Genomic DNA, 20,898 nt, shown 5'->3' with positions numbered 1-20,898 from the left:
GCCCTCTTGACGGTCCAAAGCTTGCTGTTTTCCATACACAGCAGGTGTTGCTGAACATAAGAGTGGCTAGACAGTTGTCGAGCAAGGAAGAGAAAACTAAGCAACAATGGAGCTTCAGCAGATCCCAGCCTTTGCACCCGAGGACTCAGAGGCGAAGCTCTGCTCCTCTTGGTGGAATGAGCAGACAGTAACCTCCTCTCCACGACCTGGTCACAGGGGCTGAATATCAGCACGGCAAGGGACACACAGACCCGGCACTGAAGGGCAAGCTGACCCCCAGGTTCGCAGGAGCAGACACTAACAGCCCTGTTAAATTTTCCGAAAATAACAGAAGCTTTGGATTTCATGTTTACATCCTGGTTTTCCCCTTTATCCTTGTCTACACTCTTTCTTTTCAGTCTCGTAACACCAACTGAAAGTGAATGTTGCTCAGTCCTGTCCGACTCTCTATGACCCAGCATCTGTACAGTCCATGGAATTCTCTAGGCCTGGCTACTGGAGTGCGTAGCCTTGCCCTTCTCCAGGGGATCTTCCCAACCCAGGGAGCAAACCCAGGTCTCCTGTATTGCAGGCAGATTCCTTACCAGTTGAGCCACAAAGGAAGCCCAAGAACATTGGAGTGGGTCCAGCAGATCTGCCAGACCCAGTAATTGAACCGCTGTCTCCTGCATTGCAGGCCGATTCTTCACCAACTGAGCTATCAGGGAAAGAGCAAGTAAAACAGTACAACATGCCAGGAAGGGGACTGAAGGCAGGGGCACCTGGGTTTGAGGTCCAGGTGAGCAATTCAACCCCTCCCTCTTTGCTCTATGCCTACATCCCCTGGAACAAACCTATTCAGGGAACACTGGAAATATATAAACAATCAAATCACTCATATCCTTAAACATCCCCAAAGCTTCCTGTGCCTCTTAGAATAAGATCCAAACTCCTTCCCCTGACCTGCAAGACCTCTGCCTGGCTCAGGTCTCTCACCACCTGCCCTCACTTGTTCACGCTTCAGCCTCTTAGGTTTTCTTCCTATCCTGTGAACACACGTACTGAGTTCCCACATTCACAAGACTCCTGGCCAGACCCTTCTCCCTAGATGCCCACAAGGCAGCCTCCTGCTCTGCTTTCAGGCTTCCGGTCAGTGGTCTCTGCTGCGGAGGCCTTCTTCACCACCCTCCTCTCCCAACTCATAGGGAAAACTGATGCCCACTCCTACTTTCTTCAAAACATATCCCCCAGGAAAGTCATGCTGCTTACTTGGGCTTCCCTGGTGGCTCAGCTGGTAAAGAATCTATCTGCCTGCAATGCAGGAGATGCCAGTTCGATTCCTGGGTCGGGAAGATCCACTGGAGAAGGGATGGGCTACACACTCCAGTATTCTTGGACTTCCCTGGTGGCTCAGCTGATAAAGAATTTGCCTGCAATGTGGGAGACCTGGGTTTGATCCCTGGGTTGGGAAGATCCCCTGGAGAAGGGAAAGACTACCTTCTCCAGAATTCTGGCCTGGAGAATTCCATGGACTGTATAGTCCAGGGGTCGCCAAGAGTCGGACACGACTGAGTGACTTTCACTTCACTTGTTGACGTACTAATTACTTGCTTCCCTTCTCTAAAATATAAACTGTCCAATTCAGAGCTACATTATCAGCACTTAGAAATATAGGAACTCAATAAACAGTGGATGAATATTACTTAATATACGTATTTCCTCACCTCAAAAAGGAGCAACACCACCTCTTTGGCAGCGTTAAGAGGAGAAAATAAAGTGTTGGCTGCAGTAAGCCTTTAATGTTTGGATTTTTTCAGATTTTTATTTCTTCATTGATCTCTTGGTTATTTAGTAGCATCTTGTTTAACCTCCATGTATTTGTGTTTTTTAACATCTTTTTTTCCTGTAACTGACTTCTATTCTCATAGCATTGTGGTCAGAAAAGATGCTTGATATGATTTCAATTGTCTTAAATTTATCAAGCCTTAATTTGTAACCCAAGACATGATTTATCCTGGAGAATATTCCATGCGCACTTGAGAAGACAGAGTATTCTGCTGCTTTTAGGTGAAATGTCCTATAAATATCAATAAATCTGTCTGCTCTAATGTGTCATTTAGAGCTTGTGTTTCCTTCTTAATTTTTTGTCCGGATGATCTATCCATTGTTGTAAGTGGGGTTTTATTAGTCTCCCACTTCTTAGATTTTGAAGGCCACTTCCTACAACCTGAAAGTCTTTTACCCTGATAACTCAGAATCTTTGAGTCTGTTTCAAAAGCTGACTCCAAGTATGTCTATAAATTTTCCTGACCCAAGATTCCTCCTCTTGATCAAGCTGCTCTGATGTTTTCTTATTAAAATACTCTAAGAGAAGCAGCAAGTGAAAAGAATTGTTTGAATTTCTTTGATTATGTATGGGAACAAAGCCAACTGTCCAGGCCAAGTAAAGGCCATCTGAAGGGTAGATGATCTAAAGGGTAACTAAAGGGTAGATGATCCATCTAGAAGTGGTGCTAGGAAACCAAGTAAACAATTATTCCTCCAAGACCTGAATTCGTGGAGGCTTCCTGACATTTATGAGCAAGACTGGAGTTCCAAGAGTTACTGAAGGAGGAGGTCACTCAAAAGCATGAGGTCTTAGGCAAAAATGAAAAACAAGATAACAAGGAACACTGTATGATTTATAGTACACTAATTACAGAATTGGCTTTAGAGTATTAAACCCTCTTAGTCACCAAACAATAGGAGGGGAGGGCAGCAGAGAAATGAGCAGAGACACAGACATTTCTAGCTCAGCAGCTCTCCTGCAGCATGAAGGTTGGGGACAGGGGCTCTGGCGGTGGATCAGCCTCACAGAAGTTCATCTCCAACTCGTTGGTTACCAACTTTCAGGGGCAAAATTTTAACCTCTTCGTGTATGAAAGTAAACTGCAAGTTCCACGTGGAGATGGAGTTCCAGCTAGAGATGACTCTACAGCTCTTGTATCCTACACAGTGCCTGGTGCAGATCCAACAATGGATAGCTGGGCTCCTTTATTCAAAGTTCTATATGACAAGATTGGTCCTCTAAAGGACTAAAAGCTCTGAGTCATGGGGCTACTAGTAAGAACACTCAGTTTTCTCTGATCCCAGCATTTGACATCACATAAACTGAAACCACATTGGAGACCTGGTTAGTTTTCAAAAGTTGGGGGAAATGTACAAGGAGATGCCTTTTGCTTATAGGACTGCCTGCCTTTGGTCCGGGTGCTATCACATGTCCATGAATCCTCTACCCGCCTCTCCTGTTCCTCTGGGAAGAAGGCTGGTACTGCCCACTGTTGGACATCAAGGCAGAAAGGACTTGTCCCAGACAATGGCAAAAGGAGAACAGGGATTAAGCTACGGCCTGTTTCCTGCTTAGCCTAGTTGCAAATTCCCATGCCATGTACTATGTTATTAGTTTAATTATGAAATACCTGAACGCTGCATAATTACAGCTGTTTTTCAGGAGCAACTGCCTCCTTATAAAGTAAAACATCAGCTAACTAGTAACACCTGGAGCCTGGAAGGGTTGTCTATTCACAGCAAGAACACAACAGAACATCTGATTGCATCAAAGCCGTGTGTCAACTTCCTCAAGAAGCCTTCGTTAGTCCTCTGACAGGTATATACAACTGAAAACTTGATAATGGTTTTTGATCCAGGACACAAAGCTAAGTATCCTTTGAGTTAGAAACAATTTTCTAATACACACATATTTTTTAAAGGAATTTCTCATTTCAAGGCCGAGGTAAGTGAAAAGTTATTTCATAGTTGTTCATTTGCTCAGTCATGTCCGACTCTTTGTGACCCCATGACTGCAGCACGCCAAGCTTCCCTATAAGCCATGCTGTGCAGGGTCACCCAAGATGGATGGGTCATGGGGCAGAGATCGGACAAAACATCCACTGGAGAAGGGAAACGCAAACCACTTCAGTATTCTTGCCTTGAGAACCCCATAAACAGTATGAACAGTATGAAAAGCTGTCCTGCAGAAAAACAATTTCATGCAGTTCTGAACAAGGCAAAGAATGAAACACAACAATTTTACCTACACAAGTGACAGTTTCACTATTTACAAAACAATCACATGTAGAAAGTGAATGATAATTATTTTTTGTACATTATTACTACAGCATAAGAAAAAGTGATCTGTGAAGAGGCTAGCATCCCAAATCACATGACTTCAGGACATGTGGTAACAGATGCTGATATTCACCCATGAAAACTCTGCTAAAACTGCAAATAACTGAAAATGTTAGTGTCCTGTCCATTTGCAGTGAGAACTGCGGCTTGCTTTACCCACTTTCTGATAGCTTCTTGTTATATATTGAAAACCAGAAGTCTAAGCCTTATTAATAGCTTTAGCCACAAAAGTAAGTCACCTTCCCTGGCAAATGGTTTAGAGGAAAAGTAATTATTTCTACTTTTTTTTTTTTTCCTATAGAAAGTATCAGGGCACTTGGTAAAGTTATCAGCCTATTCGAGTTCGATGTCATGCATATTTTTCAGTTTTCATTACATTAAAGTTCCCAAACCAAGAATTATTCTTCAAGATGTGATTCCTGGTTGTTAGAATATGTGAAATGCTTTAAATATTTGCTAAGCATTTGATGATATTCAATAAAACCCCATAGATGACTGAAGTAGCACTATTTCATCGTTGTCAGATGAATGAAGTTGAATGTGCTATATAAATGGAAACTCTGATGGATATGGTGCTAGATGTGATTATAATCTGTATTTCAAAATGTTCCCTTTATAACAGTTGCTACTGCCAACTCCCAAGGAAGAGATTTGGGATGCTTAAAGGAATACATTATATCCTTGTAGAAAAAGGAAAAAATTAAATGGAACCTCCAAATAGTATTTTATTGCTAAATAATTTTTAATATTTTGTCTAATTCTAGTTATACATATGAAACACCAGGAAAAAGCAAATATATTAATTCTGATCTAAATTATTTTTTTAATCCTTACAATATCTTGTGCTAAGACAAAGTAGAAAAAAACACTCCTTGTTACAAAATATAATCTCTTACCTTCATTCTCCTCACCAATTAACTTTTGGAAATCCTATACTATGTTAGTGGAGATACTGCATTTAGACTTCTACCTTCAATAAAACTCATTAATTCAGAATCAAACACAAATTTAGAATTTGCAACAGAATCTAGGTTAATATGTTCCTTTATAGAATAAAAAAAAAAAAAGCAGTTATGTGAAGCCAATTAAGACATCGGACCAATTTTGCTGAGCCTGTTTGCCTTCTTACAAAGTAAAATAATTACAAACATGCTAAGTAACGTGGAAGGAATATTTTAATCAGCTGAAAAGGCAGTAATAAGTCAGGCTTATATGCTCCCTACAATCATTTGTTAGGATGAAAGTATACAACACACACACACACATAAACACACACACCTTCATTTAGTTAAAACATGTTTTTTAAAGGAACTGTATTTCTTACGAAAATCCATGACATACTCTTTCATTAATTCAGAAGACTTCTCCCTCTGGCTGTCTGAAACTGTAATAGGTTACTGCTCATAGTGTTTTAGACTCTTCTAATAATTATCAGAACACAGAACTCTTTAGCATTCATCTGAAGCATTGTTATCAAACACCACTGCCTGGAAAACTAACTTGTCTTTCAACAAAAGACACTCTAACTTCCCTGAGCTTGCCTTAATTCTTTTAGAACCATTTCCTCAAATTCCACTTGATTGTGGCAAAGGACGTGATTTTGAATCAAACCAACTCAAGGCATTTTATTTAGATAACAAGCAATTCTCCTTAGATAAGCATTTCACAGCCCCAAACAATAATGGATTAAAAATATTTTCCCCAAAGTATCATAAAATGACTATATAGCACCAGAGCAGATGTAGTATTTTCTGTGAAACAAACGGATTTGATTATTTTAGGGTATGATACGGTTTTTCCAGGCTACAGAATCCAGTCAACTAGCGAGTCCGGAGCATTTATGCACTGAAACCACCAACTGTTGAGCTGTTTTACCCAATCACCCAATCAAACATCATTGACTACTGAGAAATCATCAATATTGCCCAAACGATTAGACCCACGAAACTGATGGCATGGCTTTCTTAACTCCCCAAGTCTTACCTCTACCATCCTGGTTACACCATTTCTTTAAATATGGCTCAAATGCCAATTTAACCATTTCTCAACTGGATCACTGGCTTTCTTCTAATAACTGTGGGTTTGAACTTTTAAAAATTATACTTTGGTAATAAACACTTAATCTATATACCTATGATTCTGCCTCCCCCAAGGAAATATACAAGAATAAGGCAAAAAAATGACTGTGAATTACAAGGTGAGTTCCTTAACTTGCATAATTGTGCCTATAGGTCAGTCTAAGGAAGACAGGTAAAGATAGAGACAGTGTCCTTTACCCACTGCCACAATTTAACCACAGAGATGTCTTCCTGATTCTCAAACACACCAAATATTTTCCTTTCGTAACCCCTTAACCTTTGTGAATGCCTCTGCACAGAAGGTTCTTTCCCTAAACTTTCCTAAGACTGAATCCTTCTCGTCATTCAAATTTCAAATATCATTTCCTCAGAAAGGCTTCGAGGACAGTCATACCTAAAGGTACCCTTCCTCCCACTTCTAGGCATATACTTTACCCTATATATTTTCTTTATTGCATTTTCCATTATCTGAACTAATTTAGATCTATACACATTCACAAACAACTCAAACAGAATGCAAACCTCATGACATAAGGGCACTGGGCTTATTTAGCATTGCACCACCAGAATCTAGAATAAAAATCGATTTGAATGGATAGCTTTTTGAACTTCCATTGGCCCTACCGTTTGAAATCTTAGATAGTTTCGTCTGCTTCCCAAATATGGTTTCTACAAGTGCACCTCTCTTTTAGTCCTAGTCCCAGGACTGGCAAACGATGGCCCTTGGTTCAAATCTGGTCTGCTCCCTCTTGTATCAATAGTAAATCACATTCTGCTGGAACTCAGCCTTGCCTGTTAGTTTAGGTGTTGTTTAGGGAAGCTTTTGTACTACCCTGGCAAAACAGAGCTGTGACAGAATTGAGTTGTTGTGACAGAGACTACTAGGTTCACAAGCCTAAAATCTTCACTATTTGTCCATTTATAGAAAAAGTGAGCCAATTTGTCCCTGGGTCAGGAAGATCCCCTGGAGAAGGAAATGGCAACCCACTCCAGTATTCTTGCCTGGAGAACCCCATGGACAGAAGAGCCTGCCAGCCCCCTAGTCCAAGGAGTCACAAGAGTTGGACATGACTCAGTGACTACACCACCTGCAGCTGGATCAATAATAAGTGAACTATAAATTAAGTGGTCATTTAGAAGAGAAAGCAAGACCAACATATAATCACATAAAAAAAAGATGAAATCCTCAGCAATAAACACTTGCTCCATGTAGGTAATTGTGACATAAACCATCAGTCTGAATACAGAGGGTCCAAGTAAACCAGATGTCTGAACAAAACAATTTGGGCAGAAGGGTATTACTACTCCCAGCACAGTGAATGTGTGCCTTCAAAGGGAGTGACAATAACATCAGACACAACTAAGTATGCTGTGACATGGAACAGAAGATGCTGCTCTTCCATGAATACGAATGCTACAGGAAACCCAGCTTCCACCCCTGAAGGGATGCTGTCTTTTCCCCCGACATCATTTTGATTAAGAGGTGGCCACGAAGCTGAGATAGCCAAATAGCTCAGGATGTCAGCTCCCACCACCAAGCGCCTAACAACAGGGAAGACTGGGGCAAGGCAAGCCAGTAACGGCTGCTCAGTGGAAGCCAACATAGATTCTTCTTTCCAGAAAGACACTGAGAAATAGTATGGCTTGGTGGCCCTCAGGAATGGCTGTCATTATAACCACAGCAAGTGATTCACTGTCATTAACTTGAAACCAATTTGCTCTGCTCTGTTCCACAGATTCTGTGGTATTTGTTGGAAAAGACAGCTTTTCCTTTAAAATATTCTGATTGGACCTGATAGTTTTCTCATCATCCATTCCCACTGAAGGGGATTTACTTGACTGATCTTAAATTAGGTAAAAGTGAATAGAGAATAACAAATTTAAAACCAAGGCACCAGGAGCATGGTTCTAAAGATGGTAAATAGTCAATTACTCCTAGAACGGTTCTCTTTTCTCCTTCTCATTTAGTCCAGGGGATTTCCACAACCGTGGTACACTGCAATAATTTCCAAATTCTGTTCGCTAGTTACTGATGATACACCAGAGCCACAAAATGGTAATTTAGGACTTTTAAAGGCTTTCAAAAAATAATAATAATAAAGTAAATAAATAAAGGTAGTTTGATCTTCCATTTACAACTGGGCACCAGAGGAAGATAATCCTTAGTAAAAGGAAGTGACAACACCATAGTGTGGGCATGTGTGGCTGCCAATCAAGGCCACTCAGGGAGAACTGATTTTTACTAACACAATTATGCCAAAGACTCTAGTCTTTAAACACTGACACTGAAAAATAAAGCATGATTCCATTAGCCAGGAAAAAGTGATGGACTGTTTATGCCATTGTGCAAACGTCTCTAGGATAGTTAATATGATTCATAATTTGTCTTTGGCCATGAGCAAAGCCAGCCAGGAGCAATTAGGATTTACAAGATGTGGTGTTAAAAGTCTGCCAAAATTTAAAACAAGCCAAGTTGTCAATAATAGGTATACCATGTTTTAGTAATTATACGGTGGACAGTTATGCCAAGAAAACAAAGCTTCTTTCTGATTAATTGAAGTTTCCTCAGCTGTAAAATTCCAGTAATAACTTTATCTATTTCTGGGGCCAGCTTAACAAGCAGGCAACCAGTGCAGTCACACAGACCCCATGCGTTTGGGGCTCAGTGCTTTTTAGTTGCAGTCTTAAAATTCCTAACAATGTCATCTTTGAACTTATGTTTGATAAGTGACATTCAAAGGGAGCATGGTCTTCAGCCCCGATGGCGCTCTTCGCACCCCCCTTTTCTGCCTTCACCCAGCAAACAGCAGCTGCTATTTTCCACCCAACACCATGCAGAGCCATGGGGTGGAGTCTTGGGTGCCTGTGAGGGTCTGTTGGTATCCACTCGCCCTGTTGGTATCCTCATGCTTCAGGGAGCACGTCAGATGGCAAATTTTAAAAGGAGAAAGAAAAACGCCATGACAGGTGGAGAGAAAGGGACTGTGAAAGAAAAAGGAAAGCTTCTTCCTTGCTTTTTGAATAAGGGGTTCGCATTTTCATTCTGCACCAGGCTCCACAAATTATATAGATGGTCCTGCCAACTACATATAATTATGGTGGGATTACAGGATATAATGTACATAACAACTGAAAATATTACTTGGCCCAAAATGAAAGCCCATTAAATACTGGCCCATTTGTATTGTTTTTGCTTCTTCTGTATGTATTTCTTCATGGGCAAACATAAAGGCATGGCACCTGTAGCACTCAACTTTATCAGGGCCAGCTTAACCCCTTCAGCATGGAACCGAACCCTCGGTCCCTGTGACTTTGGAAAAGGAGGATCCTTGACCTTACTGGGAGTGAGACAAAAGCCCTGAATTCATTTCACCCAAGATTCTACACCAGCTGCTCCATTAAAGCTATCCTAAGCATACTCAGCTTCTTCCAACACTGATTCCTGTCCTCCTGTGAAATATTTTACAAAAGGAGCAATTTCCTTTGAAAAATCTCAAAGGTCAGGCAATTACCCAGGAGGCCTGGGATTCCTGATGTTTCCATTGTTGTCAATTCAGATGATCAACGAGCAATCCAGGCTGTGAGACGTGAGGGCCATGTCAGTGACTGTGGGTTTCGGTGCCTGTTTAGATGCTGGGATGGAAGTCACGTGGCTGCGAGCAAAGCTTGCATTCAGTTATTTTCGTCTTCATCAAACGATGCTATAGTTATTACTACTCACAATGACGGCTTGAAGAAACTGCCTCAGGGAAACGGCTAATGAGACCCAGAGCAGGCGTAACCGCACCTGAAAGTTCCTTTCTCTCCACCTGGAAATGCTGCACTCAGGCTGTTGTTGCTTGTTTTGTTTACCTGTTGTGAGTAATCTTCCTCATGCTCTTCAGGATCAGTCTAAAGTGTAAAGAGGCCAATAGAAAGAATACAGGACATATATTTCTATCCAGAGTGGGTAAGACATAGAATCTACTCAGTTCGATGTGTACAGAACAATACTGCCCAAGAGTAATTTGTGCTTTTGATGCTTCTTTAAACAATCATGTAGGCAAAAGAAGAGTCAGATCACTTTGAAATCACATTTCTTCATGTTAAATGTTAGCCTTGTTAACATCATAATATTAGTAAGGATTTCTCTTTTGGACTTGGGCAAGGACCCTATATCATGGTAATCCTTGATAATCTAATGGGATCTGCTGCTATTTCCCTCTTTGTAAATGTGGGACAATTTTCCTCTTACTAAGAAATACGTATTCATCTATGGAGATTTTTCTTGTTATCCCAAGTTTCAAGTCATTAGGTTTATAATTATGAATTCAGTAAATGTGCATTAATGCAAACCATATGTCTAGCACTGTGCTAGACAATAAAGAGACAGTGACGAAGAGGACATTTTCCTAAACTGTGAGGAATCCAGAGATGGGTTTGAGAGATGCACACGTAAACAAATGAAGCAACACAGATGTTATGAGACTTCTGAAAGATGTGCATTCAGGGTGCTCTGGAACTTCAGAGATGAAGAAACCCAGATATGCCTAGGGAAGGGAAGGCTTCACATGAGTGGTGACCCTTGAGCTGTCATGAAGGATTAGAAGCAGTGGGTGATGGCGAAACAGAGAGAAATGGTACGTGGTGCATAAGGTAGAGCACAGATGCAGAAACAGAAGTACAAGAGAGCTAGGGAAATTCAGGGACGCATAATCTGTTTGCTGAGACTACAGCACTAGGGTCTACCAGAAAGAGACAAAAGGCAGAGAATACTAACACTGTACTTCTTAAGATAGCGCTGTCATTGTATCTTCATTGTCTAGAACATGATAGATGTATTGTTGGCATTAATGTACATTTATTGAATTAATTATAAACCTAATGATATGAAACTAAGCATGGAGGACGGCCCAGCAAATAGCAGTCATGGCATTCCAACACTACCTTCGCTTAGTCATCCCATTGTCTGTGATAATTCCTAATTCATCCTCTCAGTTCAGTTCAGTTCAGTCATTCAGTTGTGTCCGAATCTTTGTGACCCCATGAATCGCGGCACGCCAGGCCCCCCTGTCTATCACCAACTCCCAGAGTTCACTCAGACTCACGTCCAGCGAGTAAGTGATGCCATCCAGCCATCTCATCCTCTGTTGTGCCCTTCTCCTCCTGCCCCCAATCCCTCCCAGCATCAGAGTCTTTTCTAATGAGTCAACTCTTCGCACGAGGTGGCCAAAGTACTGGAGTTTCATCCTTAGCATCATTCCTTCCAAAGAAATCCCAGGGCTGATCTCCTTCAGAATGGACTGGTTGGATCTCCTTACAGTTCAAGGGAGTCTCAAGAGTCTTCTCCAACACCACAGTTCAAAAACATCAATTCTTCAGCATTCAGCTTTTTTCACAGTCCAACTCTCGCATCCATACATGACCACTGGAAAAACCATAGCTTTGAATAGATGGACCTTTGTTGGCAAAGTAATGTCTCTGCTTTTGAATATGCTATCTAGGTTGGTCATAACTTTCCTTCCAAGGAGTAAGCGTCTTTTAATTTCATGGCTGCAGTCACCATCTGCAGTGATTTTGGAGGCCAGAAGAATAAAGTCAGCCACTGTTTCCACTGTTTCCCTATCTATTTCCCATGAAGTGATGGGACTAGATGCCATGATCTTAGTTTTCTGAATGTTGAGCTTTAAGCCAACTTTTTCGCTCTCCTCTTTCACTTTCATCAAGAAGCTTTTTAGCTCCTCTTCACTTTCTGCCATAAGGGTGGTGTCATCTGCATATCTGAGGTTACTGATATTTCTCCTGGCAATCTTGATTCCAGCTTATGCTTCATTCAGTCCAGCATTTCTCATGATGTAATCTGCATATAAATTAAATAAGCAGGGTGACAATATACAGCCTTGACGTATGCCTTTTCCTATTTGAAACCAGTCTATTGTTCCATGTCCAGTTCTAACTGTTGCTTCCTGACCTGCATACAGGTTTCTCAAGAGGCAGGTCAGGTGCTCTGGCATTCCCATCTCTCTCAGAATCCTCCACAGTTTATCATGATCCACACAGTCAAAGGCCTTGGCATAGTCAATCAAACAGAAAGAGATGTTTTTCTGGAATTCTCTTGCTTTTTTGATGATCCAGTGGATGTTGGCTATTTGATCTCTGGTTCTTCTGCCTTTTCTAAAACCAGCTTGAACATCTGGAAGTTCACGGTTCATGTATTGCTGAAGTCTGGCTTGGAGAATTTTGAGCATTACTTTACTAGCATGTGAGATGAGTGCAATTGTGCAGTAGTTTGAGCATTCTTTGGCATTGCCTTTCTTTGGGATTGGGATGAAAACTGACCTTTTCCAGTCCTGTGGCCACTGCTTAGTTTTCCAAATTTGCTGGCATATTGAGTGCAGCACTTTCACAACATCATCTTTTAGGATTTGAAATAGCTCAACTGGAATTCCATCACCTCCAGTAGCTTTGTTAGTAGTGATGCTTTCTAAGGCCCAGTTGACTTCACATTCCAGGATGTATGGCTCTAGGTGAGTGACCACACCATCATGATTATCTTGGTCATGAAGATCTTTTTTGTACAGTTCATCCTCTAGGCATCCCTAAATGCCAAATACATTTCAGTCATAGAATTCAGCAATATGCCTATAAAGCTGAGCTGAGGAAGGCTAACTCTGGAAAGGTCAAGGCTACAGAAAGGCAAGCTAAAGAAATAGGAGTTACTAGTCACTAGATCCAGGATCTTTCATGGGAACTATTAGCTCTTGTCCTGGAGTGCTAGACTGAATTCATTCGAGTATCTGGGCAGGAGAAGCAGTAAGTGCTGTGGTGAGGCACACAGCTTTAGGATCAGGTATACTGAAGGTGGGGCTTCCCTGGTGGCTCAGATGGTAAAGAATCTGCCTGAAATTCGGGAGACCTGGGTTCGATCCCTGGGTTGGGAAGATCCCCCGGAGAAAGGAATGGCAGCCCACTCCAGTATTCTTCCCTGAAGAATTCCATGGACAGAGGAGCCTGGTGGGCTAATGTCCACGGGCTCGCAAAGAGTCGGATATGTTTGAGTGACTATGCATAGCATATACTGAATGTGAGACTGGGCAAAGCATTTCATATGGTTAAGACTCATTTCCAAAATGAGGATAATAACACCTTATAAGACTATGGTGAACATTAAACAAGATCATGCAAACAAACTGATCATCTTGGTGCCTGGCATGCAGAAAACACTTAATCTTGGCTATAATTTTTACTGTAACTAGTAACCATCTGTGAAGTCAATCACATTATATAACAATAGCAAAAGATTTTTAACTTTGTATTGCAAATTCTCTTGTATACAGACTTAGTAGCATTCAATATTTGCTATAAAAAAAGAGGAATAAGATTCAGTGAAGGTCTGTAGAGGGGAAATAATGGAGTTTGTCTTAACTTAGTGTTTAATTTTCATGCCTTTGACATGTCAGTCATGAGATTCTCATTCTTCCAGGTATATAGGTGTGTGGAAAAATCAGTCATAAATATCTGGGCATTTACCTAGTCGCTAGGGTAACATAACAACTAGCTTTTCTAACAATTAGCAAGTTTTTTTAAAAAATTGGATCCTTTATCAAAAAGGGAGCTTGCTTATAAATCACCATCAGTGAATCAGGTAAACATTCCAACTACTGACAGGTATACAGGGTGACTTTAATTTCAGCTGGGCTTCCCTGGTGGCTCAGCTGGTAAAGAATCTGCCTGCAATGTGAGAGACCTGGGTTCAATCCCTGGGTTGGGAAGATCCCCTGGAGAAGGGAAAGGCTTACCCATTCCAGTATTGTGGCCTGGAGAATTCTATGGACTGTGTAGTCCATGGGGTCACAAAGAGTCAGGAAGATCCCCTGGAGAAGGAAATGGCAACCCACTCCAGTACTCGTCTGGAAAATTCCATGGACAGAGGAGCCTGGTGGGCTACAGTCCATGGGATCACAGCGAGTTGGACAGGACTGAGCAACTTTGCTGGTTCACTGGTTAATTTCCACCATCAATTTCTTCTCATGAGGACACGGCAAGCCTTCTCTAGCCATCCCCTAGTCCAATGGCCTCACCATATTGTCTTTATCCATCTTCCACTGTGTTCTCTTTTTCTTAGTAAGATTGAAAAGATACAGACGTTTTCTACGGCAATAAAACACACTCCTCTCACCCTACGCCATTGCCAAGACTTGTGTGTCCTTTCTCTGGGTCTTTGCCTGTCTTGCATACCTTTGTCGTCATCATTTACTACTTGGCTCCCATTCTGCCCTCCCTCTGCTGTGCTCACCACCCTACTCCTGAGGGCATCCTGCTTTTGGTCAGCGGGATAGCTCCTTCTCCTCGGGTTCTGAGATGGGAAGGAAGGAAAAGACCTTCCTGATAGACTGTCAGGAAAACCATTCAAAGGAAACAGTGTTTCCTCTCTCAATCTTGAGCATTTTGAATTTTCTTTTTATTTTCTCAAGAATAGAGGCATAGCCGCCTATGCTTACTGCTTCAGATTTCATCCTGCCCACACCGGTGGGTGACACTTCATTTCTGTCATCTCCTCGACTTCAGAACTACATTTCAGTCTATTCATAAGGCTGTTCACCCCGCAAGCAGGAGTTTAGGCCGTAATATCCTTCCTAATTTGGTACCTTTTCAGTGCCCCCCCCCTTTGAAGCTAATTCTGAAGAAAATAATGTTTGTGTAATCTTTCAATTCAGTCGCTCAGTCGTGTCTGACTCTGCGACCCCGTGGACTGCAGCATGCCAGGCTGCCCTGTCCATCACCAACTCCGGGAGCTTGCTCAAACTCATGTCCATCGAGTTGGCAATGCAATCCAACCATCTCATCCTTTGTCATCCCCTTCTCCTGGGTCATCATTAAAAGACTACAATTTGGGTGACGAACAGTGTTCATTTGACAAAGAATCAGAAAATTTATCTTTTTGAAGATTCATGCCTGCCACCAATCACCCTGAGGCTTTGGGCAACGCATGCACTTGCCACAAGCCTTGGCTTCCCCATTTGTGATATGTTAATATTTTAACTGGGCTTCCCAGGTGGTGCAGTGGTTAAAAAAAAAAAAAAAAAAAAAAAGTGCCTGCCAAAGCAGGAGATGTGGGTTTAATCCCTGCGTCGGGAAGATCTCCTAGGGTAGGGAATGGCAACAAACTCCAGTATTCTTGCCTGGGAAATCCCAAGGACAGAAGGAGTCTGGTGCGTTACAGCCCATTGGGTTGCAAAACAGTCAGACATGGCTGAGTGATTCACACACACACACACACACACACCCCCAACAGGCCTCTTTGGAGGACCCTGAACTCATAACCATTAGAAGTCTTTGCTTCAGTGGATATGGTCTCTATTAACTTTTGTCTCTCTTTTAGGACATATGCCTTTTAACATTCTTCCACTGCATCATCATTCAGGAAGACATAGATTATTATAACTAAGTACTATATACATATATATATATAGTGATATATATATATATATATATATATATATATATATATATATATATATACACATTGTGGGGGGAAAAACCATTATTTTGAACAGAATACTGCAATGAACCACTGCTAAATGAAATCTATGAGAAGTTCATCTGAATTTTAAAGATACATATGTCCGAGTTTCAGTGGATCTATGAGAATCAGAAAATGGGAGGAAAGTGGGGACTTGCCTAGACTATGAGGATCCTGACTGTATGTCCCTTGGAAATCCATAGTATAAATCCCTAAAACTGACATCAACACTTGGAACCCAGCTAACTCACAGTAAGTGTTCATTAAAAAAATGAATGAAGAGTGACAACATGTGGTAGTTACTGATGCACATTTATCTCCATGAAATTCTGACTCCAGCCACAACCTAGCCAAATAGACCGTCATTCTCTCCGCAATTCCTTGCTTTACAGAGAAATATTTATTCTTTCAGATTATCAGGGAAAAAAGAACAAATTCACTCTTCAGTTAACTTTCTTCCCTTTAGAATGATGACGAAACAAAAAGTTGTAGTGTGTTTTGGGGCCTGTATCTCTGTATCAATTCCTAAGAGTATTTGTATAAATAATAAGTTAAGGGAAAGGAGTGGGTACAATTCATTACCTCAGTGACTTAGTATTGTTTGAAAATACACTATATCCAAGGTAGTTTTAAGTCATGCAAATCCTACAGTGACCAGATATCAGCATAAAAATTTTAGGTTGTGCTGACATAAGGTATCAATACATGTATGTATGTGTCTCTGAGCCTCCCAGGTGGTGCTAGTGTTAAAGAACCCACCCGCCAAAGCAGAAGATGTAACAGACTCGGGTTCAATCCCTGGATCAGGAAGATACCCTGCAGGAGGGCATGGCAACCCACTCCAGTATTCTTGCCTGCAGAAGCCAATGGACAGAGTAGCCTGGCAGGCTCTGGTCCATAGGAAAGCAGAGTCAGACATGACTGAAGAGATTTAGAACAGCACATGTACGCATCTCCAAGCTATGTACACTAACTACATACAGTTTAATGGCTTGACCTGTGATTGGGAAACAGTTCTAGGAGTTTGCATATGGCTGCTCTTGCCTGACAGTTCCCAACAGATCATTCCTAAACTGGCATCTTGTTTCCTTATTTTTAGAATGTTACGATAGAGGTTTTACCCCTTTATTTATTCTAATTTTTAAAATATTTATTTATTTATTTGGCTATCCTGGGCCTTAGTTGCATCATGCAGGATCTTTAGTTGTGGCATGCAGACCCTTAGTTGCAGCACGTGGGATCTAGTTCTCAGACCAGGGATTAAATTCAGGCCCTCCCGCATTGGGAGCAAGGAGCAACTGGGCCACCAGGGAAGTCCCTTACCCCTTTGTTTATCAGCCTTTCCTAGAATTCAATAACTATCTACTTGGCTTATACCTATATACTTTGTGAGGTCATGTGTTTTTAACTCCTTTGCTTTTTCCATCTCCTTTGCTATTTCCTCTGCTCCTTTCTTTGATGAGACAAAACACACTCTCTTGGGAAAACACTTACCTATAATTTAATGCCTCAAATTCACTTCTGTCTGCTCTCTAATTGGGTGCTTGATCCCAATCCCTTTATCTTTTTAAAAGCCAGATGAATTACAAAGGTTGAAATACTTTCTTAAGTGGACTTTTCCATAACAGGAACTCACTGTAGGTAAGAGAAACAAACCAAAAGGTGAGAGGTTTGCATACTAGAGTGCAGGGATGAGCCTGAAATCACCGAAAAGGAGCCTGAGCTAAAGCAGAAGAAGCTTCTTCTCTGTGTCTCCCTTCACCTGTTCTCAAAGGAAGCTGGGATGTCTGGCACTGTAATTCTAACTGCTAAATGATCAGTAAGTTTCTACTTCTCAAGGCATCATGCATGGATCTGATAAGGCATGTACCACCAGCCATTGTATGGTATATGTGTAATTTCAATTACCCAAAGATCCACATGTAAATCTCTTAACAAAACAAAAAAAGGACGTATGCCATGCTCCAACAAACCGGTTGAAACCAAAATACAAGATCTCCGAAGAAGAAGATGACTCTCTCCTCCTTTTTGGGAACTGGCCCTGCTTTCTCTTAATAGTCTGGATGAACCTGATGACTTTTAAAGCCATGATACAGGAAAATGTGCCAAGGAAGCCCAGCCGACAGTAATGTCCTTAGCCAGAAGTCTGGATCCTTGCTGCAAAAACTCTTACTTCTCTGACTCTATTTTATTTTAGTTCCTGTTTAGATTGTACAAATTGATATTAGAAGATATTAAAGTCACAAATATGATATCATTGAATCATATCTGTGCACTTAAAAAGATAACATTTTCATTGTAGAACACTATTAAGCTTTTATTAAAATAGCATCATAAACCCCAAAACAAACACAGAGGAACTCATGAAGCCAAAATATTTTCATTAGTTCTGGAATAACATCAAGTATTTCTTTATCATCATGCACTGTGGGGGTGGGGAACCCAATATGATGGTCTCCTCAACAATATTAGCAATGTTACTGATGCAGAATCCAATTCAACTCTGATGAACTTGAGTTTATTATTTCCCTGAGTAATAGACTAAAGGAAGTAGGATATTCATTTGACAGGCATCTATTAAGCTGCCAAGAATGATTTCAAGAATATATTCAGGGATTCCCTGGTAGCTCAGTGGTAAAAAGCCCACCGGTCCATGCAGGAGACATTAAGTTCCATCCCTGGACTGGGAAGATCCCACATGCTGTGGAACAACTAAGCCCGTGCACCTCAATTATTGAGCCTGAGCTCTAGAGCCTCGGAACTGCAACTATTGAGCCCACATGCCACAACTACTGAAGCCCGCGTGCCCTAAAGCCTGTGCTCCACACAGGAGAAGCCACCGCAACGAGAAGCCAAGGCACCGCAGCCAATAGCAGCCCCTGGCCTCCGCAACTAGAGGAAAGCCTGCCCAGCAGCAAACAACCGGCTCACTCAACTCAGTTCAGTTCGGTCACTTAGTCGTGTCCGACTCTGCGACCCCATGAATCGCAGCACGCCAGGCCTCCCTGTCCATAACCATCTCCCGGAGTTCACTCAGACTCACGTCCATCGAGTCGGTGATACCATCCAGCCATCTCATCCTCTGTTATCCCCTTCTCCTCCTGCCCCCAATCCCTCACAGCATCAGGGTCTTTTCCAATGAGTCAACTCTTCTCATGAGGCGGCCAAAGTATTTGGAGTTTCAGCTTTAGCATCATTCCTTCCAATGAACACCCAGGACTGATCTCCTTTAGGATGGACTGGTTGGATCTCTTTGCAGTCCAAGGGACTCTCAAGAGTCTTCACCAACACCACAGTTCAAAAGCATCAATTCTTCAGTGCTCAGCTTTCTTCACAGTCTAACTTTCACATCCATACATGACTACTGGAAAAACCATAGCCTTGACTAGACGGACATTTGTTGGCAAAGTAATGTCTCTGCTTTTCAATATGCTATCTAGGTTGGTCATAAATTTCCTTCCAGGGAGTAAGCATCTTTTAATTTCATGGCTGCAATCACCATCTGCAGTGATTGTGGAGCCCAAAAACATAATGTCTGACACTGTTTCCCTATCTATTTCCCATGAAGTGATGGGACCAGATGCCATGATCTTCATTTTCTGAATGTTGAGCTTTAAGCCAACTTTTTCACTCTCCTCTTTCACTTTCATAAAACTGGCATAGACACAAATAAATAAATAAAATTATTTATATATATATAATTACAAATATATATTTATATAAAAGAACACATACATATCTATTCTTAAAAAAAAAACAGTTCTCAGCAGATCATCTTCTCTTTTGCACAGCAGAAACTAACTCAACATTGTAAAGCAATTATACACCCATAATAAAACTTAAAAGCATAAAAAATAAAGTAGAAGATGGCATGGATAAAACAGAATATCTTCAACAAAAAAGGTCACCTTTTATTACAGGAGTATACACTGATAGAATTAGTCATCCTCATCAACACCATACATTTAGCTTCTGTTCTTACTCAAAGATGTAGGTACAGTAACCATGCCCATTTTACAACTAAGGGAACTGAGGGTTAAAGTAAATTGTCCACAGGCACATAGTTCATTAGCGGTATAGAATGAAAAGGTGGAGCCCAGGCTATTTAGCTCCAGAGTCCATCTTGCTCTTTGTAATGGTACTTAAATGTCTCTCTTTGCTGGGATTCCAACATAGACAAACGGAAATACAAGAAGAAAATAACGTAAAACAACTGTAACACACTACCACTTTTTCGACAGCATCCCTGTTTACTAGGAAAAAAAAAAAAAAGACTAGCATATTATCAAATGCAGCTACAGCAGATTTCCATTAAAATACTTCTGGTATAAATGGTCACCAAGACTTTGCATGCCATTTGTCCTTGCATGTATCTGAAGAAGTGAAAGAATGGAAGGTAAAGATCTGTGAGTGGCAATGGGTCATTGCTTGAATATTTGACAGCAACATTGTGAAAAAGCTAGTTGGAGAAAATGACCAAAAAGTTTGATAATATAAAGTATTTGGCAAGGGTGATCTAAATCTGGACAACCACGTGGGAATGCAATTTGGCAATATCTATCAGTATTTTTGTTATGTACTTACCTGTTGACCTAGTAACTTTACCTTTAGGGATTTAACTAATAGATGTTGCCGTACATGCACTCAAAGACTAGTGAACAAGAGCATATATTCTCTCACTTTTAGTAGTGGTGAAAAGCCGAGAAAAGTCTGAACATTTTACAGTAAGGTACTGATTTTATCAAATATAATACCTCCATAAAATGTGGCATTATGTGACTATTGAAAAGAATAAAGTAGATCTTTACATTCCTATAGGGGATAGTCCCTAAGACATTTTGTGGGGGAAAAAAAGGCAAGATTCAGAAAAATGTGTTACCATTGTGCTAAGCAGGAGGAAGACAAAGAGGAGGGGAGAATGTGGTAATAACTATGGTAATTACTATGGAGAACATGATAATAACATTTCGCACTCATATAGATTGCCTCTGAAAGAATGTTAAAGCACTGATAATTTAGCTTGCGCCTGAAAACTCAGGGACTAAAATTAGGGATACGCGGGAGAATTTTTGCAGCATTGCCTTTTGTTCCCTCTACAACTTTTAAACTATTTTAAAATAAATGCAGTCTGAATATTTATTAAGCGTTTGCTATTAAATATTTAGGAAGCAG

At 41.0% G+C, this 20,898-nt stretch overlaps 1 protein-coding gene across 15 annotated transcripts in view; it reads right to left on the bottom strand.

Annotated features, from left to right (window-relative positions):
- NRXN3 (neurexin 3) overlaps window positions 1-20,898 on the bottom strand; it is a 1,842,793-nt gene that overhangs the window by 1,109,746 nt on the left and 712,149 nt on the right. The window lies entirely within an intron of this gene.

This window comes from Ovis aries, chromosome 7 (assembly GCF_016772045.2).
Source record: "Ovis aries strain OAR_USU_Benz2616 breed Rambouillet chromosome 7, ARS-UI_Ramb_v3.0, whole genome shotgun sequence".
NCBI classification, from domain to species: Eukaryota; Metazoa; Chordata; class Mammalia; order Artiodactyla; family Bovidae; genus Ovis; species Ovis aries.
The sequence above is the reverse complement of the archived record's forward strand: the minus strand, read 5'-3'. Positions and strand labels throughout refer to the sequence as shown.